The 11,011-nt window shown below is 37.8% G+C and overlaps 2 long non-coding RNA genes across 2 annotated transcripts in view; both read left to right on the top strand.

Moving 5' to 3' along the window:
• Positions 1–6,717, top strand: part of LOC108446593 — a 27,366-nt gene extending 20,649 nt beyond the window's left edge. The window contains exon 4 of the long non-coding RNA XR_001861816.1: positions 6,219–6,717. This is a non-coding gene — a long non-coding RNA (uncharacterized LOC108446593). The remainder of the gene's footprint in view (positions 1–6,218) is intronic.
• Positions 6,718–7,048: 331 nt separating this feature from the next.
• On the top strand, positions 7,049–10,315 carry LOC108446594. Its single transcript, XR_001861817.1, has 2 exons — positions 7,049–8,043; positions 9,569–10,315. It is a non-coding gene; the product is annotated as an uncharacterized LOC108446594 (long non-coding RNA).
• The last annotated feature ends 696 nt before the right edge of the window (positions 10,316–11,011 follow it).

Raw genomic sequence — 11,011 nt, 5'->3', positions numbered from 1 at the left:
GCGTCACTCTTTCACACTCTTAGGATCATCAGACTAAATGTATCATTTCTGCAGCTCCATAGAAGGCAATGAAGCTGAAATTACTTCTTCATGCATGGATTACAGTATTGGATTACAGTATTGCATAGTGATTTTTAGGCATCCATAAAATGCAGTGTAAATAGTTTATGCACAGTCCTAAGGGCGAGGTGCTTTGTTTGTTCACTTCTACTAGATCATGGTTATTCTGCAAGCTCAAGGAAATATTTGATTGAAAACTTTAGTACAAATGAGGGAATTGTTTTGAAAAAAGGGTGGAAAAGAGCTGCAGAGTGATAAAATGTAAGTTGAAAGAACCTCCATTTGAAGAAAGCTGGAAAAATAGTTTAGAAAAATACAGTAGAATTGTGCAAGCCCAGGTAGTACAGGTTTAACAAGTAAAGTTCTTTTATCCATTTTTATTTGTTCAAGACAGGAGAAAATTAGAGAGACATGAAAGGCAGAAGAGACATCATGCCAAACAACTTTCTGGTAGGTAATGGAGAATCCAAACTTGCTATCTTGTGCTCTTTCTTAGCTTATGTCTGCCATCCGTGAGATTTTGCTGTACGTCACACCTACGTGGACTCAGATCTTCTTCCTGAAAGAATAAAAAAGTTCATTGGGGTGGAGGACAATTGGAAGTCGGTAATCTTTAATATGAAAAAGACTTCGAATTCAGGTTGTTTCATACAAAGTAATCAAAACAACAAAAAAAAAAGGCAAAAAATCAGATTAGCAGGATAGAAACATAAACATTGAGCATGATAATAACAGATTTAAATTAAACACAAGTACATAAGGAGGCTAAACCTTTCAGTCACAATCTGTTGCGTTAGTGTAGGTACACAGACTAGCAAATTCTGTGGTGTCTGGTTCTTAAGGAATAAATGTCACTTTGTGTCCTCTGACTGCATCTGAAGTCAATAAATCCATCTGCTGCCTTTCATGCATGTAGAATGCATTTTCATCCCCTCCGAGCCATGTTTGTTGGCCAGCTTGCTATAAATAAATGACCTGCATGACACATTCATATCCTTGAATTTCAGCCATTAATTTAAGTATGCATACTGCAATCTCTCCCAGGTACAGGAGGAAAGAGGAGCACAAACAGCAACAGTCCTAAGGAGCTCCCCTTGCCATTATAGGTTGTCAAATGTGATTTTAAAATATTTGAGAAATGATAAATAAAGACAACAGGTAATTTCAACAAGACCAGTCTATTTTAATTTCTTTTTGTGATGCCTTCTCTCAGAGCTCCTGTTAGTGCCTCTGTAGACTGAGGGGAATATGGAGAATAACATACATCTCCTTCCATTAAATGAATGCAACACCTTTATTCCATTGTAATATGTTAACTTGTCAAAACTCATCATCTTCATGCTACACAATCAAACACTCCCTGATGCAACACAGTACTGTGTTGTCACCCAGCTCACCTAGAAGAAAAATTCTGCATAAACTATTTTATCCCCTTTGTTGCTTTGCCTTGCCAAATTTCCCCTTTAGAAGATAATGCCTGTGAGATGTTAATTGACATATTGTTTGGAAAAGTTCTGAAGAAACCTCCTGCATTGATTCAGTCCTAACATACTAAATTATTTTTTATTCTTCCCCATCTGCATGTTTCTTTTGATACAAAGCATATTTTCTCTTTTTTTCAGAGAAACTTGAATTTCATTCCAATTTTGAAGAAATTCAAGCCAACCTGCTGTCAATAAAGAGTGTCCCATCTTATTATAGATGGGATATAAACTAAACAGAATTAGTGGTCTTTAATATTGCTCCCACAAGTAGTATGGTTGCTTTTCATCACTTCATGTGGGCATGATTTCTTTTTTAGAATAATGCTATTGCTAAGACACCTACACAACTCCCCTCTTGACTTGCTGAATTTCTAACTTACGTTTTATATCAGGTTGTTTGGCATAGAAGCAGACTGAAGAGAGAATACTTTTAAGAGAAAAAATGCTCTTCTCAATCAGAAGTATAACAACAGTCTGGGTATTCTTGTGCTGTATGACTGAAGTTTTGTCTCTTTGTTCGCATCTTTGGCTAGAACTGAAATATCCTCCACAAGAAATTGTGGATCTCAAGGGAGAAAAGAAGGGAAGAGACTACAAGCTATTATTCACCAGGATGTTACAAAAATATCTTCCATGTGTCAAGTGGTACAATGTAGGTGGTGCAATTTGGCATTATCTTGCCTCGCTACTCGTCTATCACCACACTTTTAAAAACTATCCCTGTCCTTGGCATGGTGTCTACACACAAAGTGATTTCACTTTTTACTTTCCTGCAAAACAAATCCAGATTTCAAAACAATAGAAGCAGCCCAGGATAGGACTGACTAATCTTTACTAAAATTTGTACACTGATATATAAGTATACATATAAATGGGATTCCCAAGTTTTTATTTCATAGGTACTGATAGAAAGAGAAGTTTCTGTTTTAATAAACTAAAGAATGAGTTCTCAAATCTTTGCCACAAAGGTTTAAAGAAAACCCACACAGTAATATGGAACTGAATTTAGAGGTTTAAATTAGACCATTAGCAGAATTGACTATTTTACAATCTACTCCAGAAAGCAGTAGGCAAAAAGCTCTCATGGAACTTTGTCCTTCCATGACTGACATAGCAATATGGGCTCTTGTTACCCGGGCAACTGATCAACAACTTCACCTTGGCTGTAAATGAAATGTCGGGAAGAGATGAAAAAAAGGAAACAGGAAGGAGGGAGATAATTTGAATAGAAAAGTAATAATGCCTAGGATCATGAGCAGGCAAGTAGTTTTAGTTTTTCATCAGTACAAGAGAAAGGACTCGATTTTTACAACATGACAGTATAAAGTGGCATTTAAAGGGGTGCCAAGAGAGTTTCAAAGCCCTTACATATCGAGTCTTACTAAAAATGCCAGATTCAAGTTATGTAGAGGAAAAAGGGAATATTTTGTACAAAACAAAACATGCAGACATTATCCTCTTCTGGCAGTAGGGAAGCTTTCAACCTGAGAAAGTCTAGATCTGGGACACAGTTTACTGTTGTGAAAACACACAGTATTTATTTTAAAACTACTGGATAGCACTGGAGTAAAACTTGGGGTTTTTCAACCTTATGACAGTGGCTCTCTGATCCAAAGAAACTGGATATACATTATATATTTACCTGAATATTATCAAAGTTACAATATTAGGGATACAATTCTATTCTTGTTTCTCATTCTGTCTCCACTCCACAAGCCTGGATTGATTTTTTTAAGCTCTTTTACAGCAGTAAAGTCCATGGGAAACTGTTTTTTGCCTTGCACTGTAGAGAGCCTTTCACCACTAGGGCACAGAGGTGTGATTCTAGGAAAAACTAGGTCAGTATGAATCCAACTCTCCAACTCTCTCTCACACTTCTAAGGAGACTAGAGTGGGAAACAAGACAGTAACTACAAATAGTGTGGGATGCCGTCTTTAAACTAAAAGCTCACAGAGCAAGTGTGGTTACGTGTGCACATTCTATAAGGGATCTGATCTCGTACCTCTTGGCAAGGTAACTGAGAATTTAGAACAATGAGAAATTAAGATAATAATCAGTGGTTTAAAACCCCACTGATTGAAAGGTGCCTTATCTTTAAAAGGTTGCTTTAGGTCCTAAAGGGATTTGCTGTTATTCTCCACTATCATCAGTAATTCCAAAGCAAGCAAGCGTACTGTGTTATAACTGTTTCCAGATGATATAAGTTTTGCAGGAATGGAAAATACTGCAGAATACAGGTGACGGAGCCCTCTCAATTATTTGATAAGCTAACTATGAAAGCTTTAGGGCAGTCATGTGCAAAACAATACTTTGAAGAAAGAAGGAAAGCATCTGAGGTCATGGAAGCTAGAGACTGAACACATGCTATCAGCTGGATCCTTTTAGTAAGGGTGGACACAATCTTTACTGTATCATCTCTGACATTGGTACAATGGTCACTATAATATAGTAGTCAGCATTGACACTGGCCTGAACACTGTGGACATCTGCTAGAGTCACAAAAAAGAATCAAAAGGTTACAAAACAATCAGAATGAATTGTTCCACCATCAAAGTTAGCCTTAATTTCTGATCATTGGAATTTCTTGCATCTTTCTGTGTAGGAAGAAAGACTCGTCTCCAACTAAATCACTATTCCATGTAATGGGAATTTGAAATTGTGATCAAGAAAAATCAAACCTTTTGTTAGTCAATCCTTTAAGAAGATTGAACACACTGTGTTATTATTTTACTGCAATGCCTTCTTTTTATTCTCTTGACCAATATAGGCTCTTGCAATATGGTTTGGGTTTTTTTTCTTCTGGGAGATAGAAGGGCCGAGGGGCTCTTTTCTGACATTTGTGCTTTGGCTACAGTTAATGCAAAAGGATCTCCTTGTGCCCCCAGTGAGGAGGAAAGCTGTGATAAAAAGGTGGGGCCTGTTGCTGAAAATGGTGCTTATGTGTTTCTTTCCACTTTTATTAATCCAATTATTTTAGTGTGTGTGCTCTCAGACATGTGACCTCAAGACTAAGGATTATCCTGTGAAGGTTTATGCACAAATTTGACTTGATGCACTGCAAATTCAGAGACAAGATGTTCCTGCTCAGTATCACCAAGCAATTTCTTTGACCCCAACCTTCCCACTGTCTCTCTGTAGAACCTAGAATGCCATTGCAAATACTGGTATTAACATTAAAAAGCTTGCAATACCTCCAAGTTACCCTTGGCCCTTCTGTGGAGATTAGTTCAGAAGTTTTCTTGGGGTTTTGGGGGTTTTATTTTCAAACTAAGCACTGGGGACAAAACTCTCCTGCTTTGAGGAACCCAAAGCATGGACCTGACTTCTGCAGATTGTCTGCTCTGAAACTGAGGAAACCTCAGTTCATGGACACAAGTGTTGTCAGCTGAGAGTTCATTTGCAGGATCCTCTCTCCTTTTTTAACTCTGCTTAACTCTATGACTGAAATAAGGACAACAGGATCTCTTTTTGGTTTTAAATGCAATTTATTATGTAATTGTTGCTCAGTAAATGAGTTTACATGGGATACAACAATACAGAATTTCAACTGTACTTTAAAGTCTGTCTTGCAAATCAGTGTCATGTTGCTACTCGTTTGGGATCAGTGCTGTCAAATATTAACAAAATACAGGAAATATGTCCTTCTTTTTCAGGAAATGCTTGTATCATTGAGTCAGTAAAACTGTTTCAGCTTAAGAGAATCAGATTTAAATACCACTTAGAGACATGGCTAACATTCATAAAACCAATAAATATTAGTGGTATATTAAGTGTTTGCTCAAATTCAGAAGCTAACAGATGAACTACCTCTGTGTTAGTCTTTTTCTTTCCATATACAACATGATATAACAGCTTGATGAAACATTTGTTATTAAACATTTCTGAAAATATTTTCAGGACATATATATTCTGTACAATATAGCAATTTTGGGTGTTGTGCAATACTGCACATTACATATATATATATATGTTCTTTGTCTATTATGGGTGTGTATTCCTTGATAGCTGGGGGGAGAAAAACAAACAAAAGAAAGCTTCTGCTTTACTGGATAAAAAATATTATTTCATTTTCACCAGCAGATATCATGTTTCTTGGTGTTGAGTCCTAAGACACTAAATTTATTTAAATTGAAAATATATGTGGTATCACCAAACTGATGAAACTTCTGATAGTAACCCTATACCTCAGACTGTCCCCTTTTCCTGTCTTGTAACTAGAGACAGGCTATAAGATACAGGCTGGATTCTTTATTACAATTCGGTTTTGCTGTAAGGAAGAGGCTAATGGGAATGTCACACTTTTAGTTCCCTTCATTAGGTCTACGTGCTATTTACTGTAACTGCTCCTCTACTTTGTCCTTCTTGCCATGGGCTAAAGGATCATTCTAGTCCCACTGTCCACTGACAACATCCTAGCATTTATACCTAGGAAACTATATGAAAAAGAAATAAAGAATAACAATGTCGGATCTACAGCAGCCAAGGAGCTTTATTTATTCTCCAGCCACATTTTGGTGATTAGTGCAATCACATTTATTGCTCCAGCAGGTCTTTTCCAGACCTAAACCAGAATATTTTGTGTCCTTCTCTTGCTTTGGAGAGACTCAACAGTAATTTTCCAGACATTATTTCCCTCTTGCATTTGTCTGTCATTTTGCTTCTCTCTCTTCCAGGTTATTTCACATATTCTGACATAATCCAAGAAAACAACAGATGGCAATTTCATCCAAGTGGGTGTTATCCACTAGGACTGCAGAAGAGGAGCTTGTTTTCCAGTAACTTCCTGCCTTTCAGGTTAAAAGTTACAGAACCTACTGCAGTGCTCTAATGTGAGTCTCAAATGCAGGTTAGGGTTGGATTGTCTTAGCCAGAGAAAAGTCTGCTGTTTTCAGTAAGATGAGATGGAGCCCTGCCCTCGAACAAAATTTTGAATCCAACCTCACTGACTAGTCTTGGATGTGGAATTTCTAGTGTGCAATGCATGAGTAGTGATAATGCAGTCCAGCAGAAGAAATGGAGGTAGTATAAAGAAAAGTAGAAGAATGTTAAGAAGTTGTGTGGTTATGTGGGAAACAAAAAACAGTTGGCAGATTAAAGGGCTTGGAAGAGAAGCAGTAAAAGGAGGAAGGGAAGAGAGAAGGAACAAAGAAGGAAAGAGAGGAGGGTGACACAAAGGAGAGAAGCAGCAGAGAGAGAAGGAAGGAAGGAAGGAAGGAAGGAAGGAAGGAAGGAAGGAAGGAAGGAAGGAAGGAAGGAAGGAAGGAAGGAAGGAAGGAAGGAAGGAAGGAAGGAAGGAAGGAAGGAAGGAAGGAAGGAAGGAAGGAAGGAAGGAAGGAAGGAAGGAAGGAAGGAAGGAAGGAAGGAAGGAAGGAAGGAAGGAAGGAAGGAAGGAAGGAAGGAAGGAAGGAAGGAAGGAAGGAAGGAAGGAAGGAAGGAAGGAAGGAAGGAAGGAAGGAAGGAAGGAAGGAAGGAAGGAAGGAAGGAAGGAAGGAAGGAAGGAAGGAAGGAAGGAAGGAAGGAAGGAAGGAAGGAAGGAAGGATATAAAATATAGGAGGGCATATTTAGCCATTCAGTGGTGTTGCTGAAATCCTCCTGAGCGAAGTTCCATTTCTTCAAAACTTGAGGGCTTCCAGTTGTACCAAAAAGCCCAATGAAAATAAATGAGACACATTTCTATTAGATTTCTTTGGGCAGAAGTGGGGCAACACCTGTATCTTGTCAGGTAAGGAAAAATTTTCCTTCTGCTCCTCAACAAAAAACATCCTTTTCTTCAGCAAAGAGAGAGGAGTGTAAATACTTTGACATACATATGGTGATTAACTATAAAATGGGAAAGTAAGCATAGAAACATGAGAAAATTTAGCTCAGGTTACAGATAAATTTTCAGCTTCTTTTCTTTTGCTGGACCTGCTCAGCCTACAGCTTAACCAGTACAGCAGGCTACAACTAATATACGTAATAACTGCTACAGAAGAAAGTTGTATGTATTATTAAAAATAGTGTCAGAACGCAAAAAATTACCAAGAACATAAAAGTAAAAGTAGATAATCTTTAATTCTGGGATAAAGGGCAACTAGAATACAGGGCATGTCTATTGTCACAACGGAAGAGGTTTCAAAAAAGAGCAACTCAAATCAGACAGAGATGGAGGCTGTTAGTTGGCTTCGCCTCACCTGCCTTTGGGTGTCTAAAATAATTCATTTGACCTGAACTAGTGAGCCAAAGTTCCCATTGGAAGGAAACAGATGTTTGAAAGTAACAATTCATCTGAACAGATACTTGCCTTAGGTTAAGAGCAAGTGTCCTTTCAGGCTGTCTATTTTTTTTCCTCTGAACAAAAGGTGGACCTTCTGTTGGCTGCTCAAACTTCGGTGACGTTTCTGTTTGCTCAGGTTAGAGCAATACTAGGCAACCCAGGATATGCACTGTCACCACATAAAGCATCAATACCTTGTTGAGATGAGGAAGACTTTTGTACTAGATCTGGGAGGACTGTGGTGAGTGAACCCCAGACAACACCTGAACACCTACACAGCTACTCACTTATTCCCCTCTTGCATGACACAATAATAATAAACATATACAAGAATAAACAAGTAATTATGTTGGAATTGGCACTTGGCCAAGGTCAATCCACCATATAAAGTGGGACTGACCAACTTTATGTGTTGGTCAGTCGTACTAAAATCCTTTATTTCACCTACTTGTCAGGAGGACTTTGTATGTTGATCAATCTGTTGAATTAAAAGATTGCTAAATAATTGTTTACAAACCCTGAGAGCTATAAAAGCAATCTGAAATACTGCTATCATTAAATATATTTTGCACTACACATTTCTTCTGTCAAGAAACAGAAAGAGTCTAAATGGAGGCTCTTTCTCATGGACTTGTTAATAATGAGAAATCTTTACAGAACCAAGCAGTAGGGTTTGTGAAATACAGATGTCATATTTTTATTGGCAACCTTTTGCCTGAGCTAACACACTTAGCAAGGAATTAAAATTAAATCTTGTATTTCCTGATCCTGATGAGGGAGTAAGAGAAGTAAGAATGCTGATTTACTTACACACACATGCAGGAATAAAAAGTTCACTATGTTTAGTTGTCTAAACACTTTTCCCGTTTGTTCCCTTTAATTTTTTTGGTAATTTCAAGTGCAATAGTTTCTTCAGTTTGTCTCCCTCTAGTGGATTAACCCTTTTGTGTGTCAGCAGATACTCTATTTTCAATTCTTAATTTTTCCATTGCTGGTAGTGTGTGGCTACAATGTTATTATTATAATTGACTAACCTATACACAGCAATGACTCTTTTTCATTCCTGATGACTTCATCTTTTAAGATTATATTTGTTCCTATTGCCTCAGGTATCAGCCATCTGGGCTACAATTCATGCCAAGCATTCTCAAACCTCTTCTCATCTAAAAAAAATACAATTATACTGTATTGCTTTTTGGTCATTCTTCTGTCTTCTAGATGAGTTCAGGGAATGGATCAGTAGAGGCCTATGTAAAGCAGGCTTTTAAGTTGTCTAAATTAGGACCTGGTGAAACAAAATAAAGCTAGGCACAGTTAAATCATGTCACAAATATGGAATTCCTTGTCTAAGCCTCCAGCAAGTATCATCTTTCAGCAACATAGATATATTCTATTGTTTGATGAATATGAGATAATATGGTCTTATTTTTCAAAGGATCCATATGTAGTTTGGGGAAGAATATATTTAATTATAAAAAACATAGAATCTGTCTTGGGTTTATTTGTATCATCTGCATTATGATCTTAGTGTTTCTGTGATGGACCAGAGCCCTTGTGTGTTTAACACCTATAAACCACAGCAAAAAGGCTTATTTCCTGCCACAAAGATCTTACACTACAAAAGGTACAGCAGCTAAAAAAGTGGACTCAGCAAAGAGGAGGTAGGAATGGAAGAAGGCAATAAGAACTTATAGCTGAACTGTTGCTGAATATTATTAGTATTAGCACAGGCTGACAAACATCTTTGTGACTGCTGTATTTTATAGGCAAAGAAAAGGTTGCAGGTTTACAAAAGTGGATCTGAAGAAGGAAAATCTCATGACCACTGGTACTGCTGGGTCTGAAGGGGCACAACTCTTCCAGAGCAGAAGTTTTTTCCTGTGAATACATTCGACTTATACTGTTGATTTTCTTGCCTTTTGTGCTCATCCCAGATAGCACTGCTGTTCAAGTAGGACATAACATAGATTCTGTTGTAATCAAGCAATTAGCTGCACAATTAAATCTGAAGTTAGATAAGTGGTGTGAGCTGAGCTCCAAAACTGCTTGTGAAGTTACTTCCAGGTTTATTTGTTCCCTACTCAGTGGACTCCCACCTTCCCTTCTTCAACTCCCTTCTAATACTTGTGGGAATAATAATTAAGAACAATAGCAATAAATCTCACTGTCAAGTTCCTGCATACTGAGATACTAAGCTACCACACTTTAACTTGGGCCTGTACCCTCACACAGCAGTGAGCTGATTCATCTTGCACCAGCTTAGAGAGGGGAGGGAGGAGCTCATACCCATCCCCACTCCCCTTTTTATGTCTACTTTGGAAGGGATTTCAGGGGTTGATCTAGATGGACAAATTGTGTAAGAGGCATTAGTACCTTCCCTTCCTTACCTACTGTACTACCTGCTTCCATAGCACACAACATAGTGGTAATTAGATTGTCAACCACTCTGTGCAACAGAAAACACAGCCAAAGCACTCTCAAGTTCTAATAAAAAAAATCCGCTCTCCCGTGAACTTGTATATTGTTCTGCTTGGACCGATTCTGCTAACGCCTACCCACTTGAATAACTGTATTCAATCTTTGAAATCAAAGTATGACTGACTAGTTGCCTGCAAACTGGGTTAAGCCCTTAAATTCTGAGCTTTTGAAGACAAAATTGCATCTGACATGCTTTGCACTGCTCTTGAACTACTTCAGCATACTATGAAGTAAGGAAGTAAAAGTAGAAATGGAGGCAAGGCTTTTAAGATGTCCTTCAACTAACCTTCAGACAAAACCAACAATGAACACTGGGAGAAAATTTGTCAATGAAGAGGAATATTGTCCCTAGTGTAAACAAAAGCTCCACAATCCCATTTAAGCATTCTTAGAACATTAATCCGTTCAAGATATTAGGACAGCAAAGGACCATTGCTGAGGACAGCAAGTGAAAGTCGAGATGGGTTGGGTTACTCTGTCCAACTCAGACAGATATCATATTTCAATTCTGAAAATACATTCAGAGGAATTTGAGATCTTTTCTTATTTAAGAGTCTCCATTGTGGACTTTAAAAGTGTTTATTTTACCATACAGACACTTGTAAAAGAAAGGAAGAAAATCCACCTCCTAATGTATGAGCTAACCAGGTACTGCATTAGTTTAATCTCCTCATAATTGCCCTTTTCACATTTCTTTCACTTCTCATAAAATTGGATCTTCCCAGGCTGTC

The sequence above is a fragment of the Corvus brachyrhynchos genome, unplaced genomic scaffold, assembly GCF_000691975.1.
Source record: "Corvus brachyrhynchos isolate BGI_N302 unplaced genomic scaffold, ASM69197v1 scaffold202, whole genome shotgun sequence".
NCBI classification, from domain to species: Eukaryota; Metazoa; Chordata; class Aves; order Passeriformes; family Corvidae; genus Corvus; species Corvus brachyrhynchos.
The sequence above is the reverse complement of the archived record's forward strand: the minus strand, read 5'-3'. Positions and strand labels throughout refer to the sequence as shown.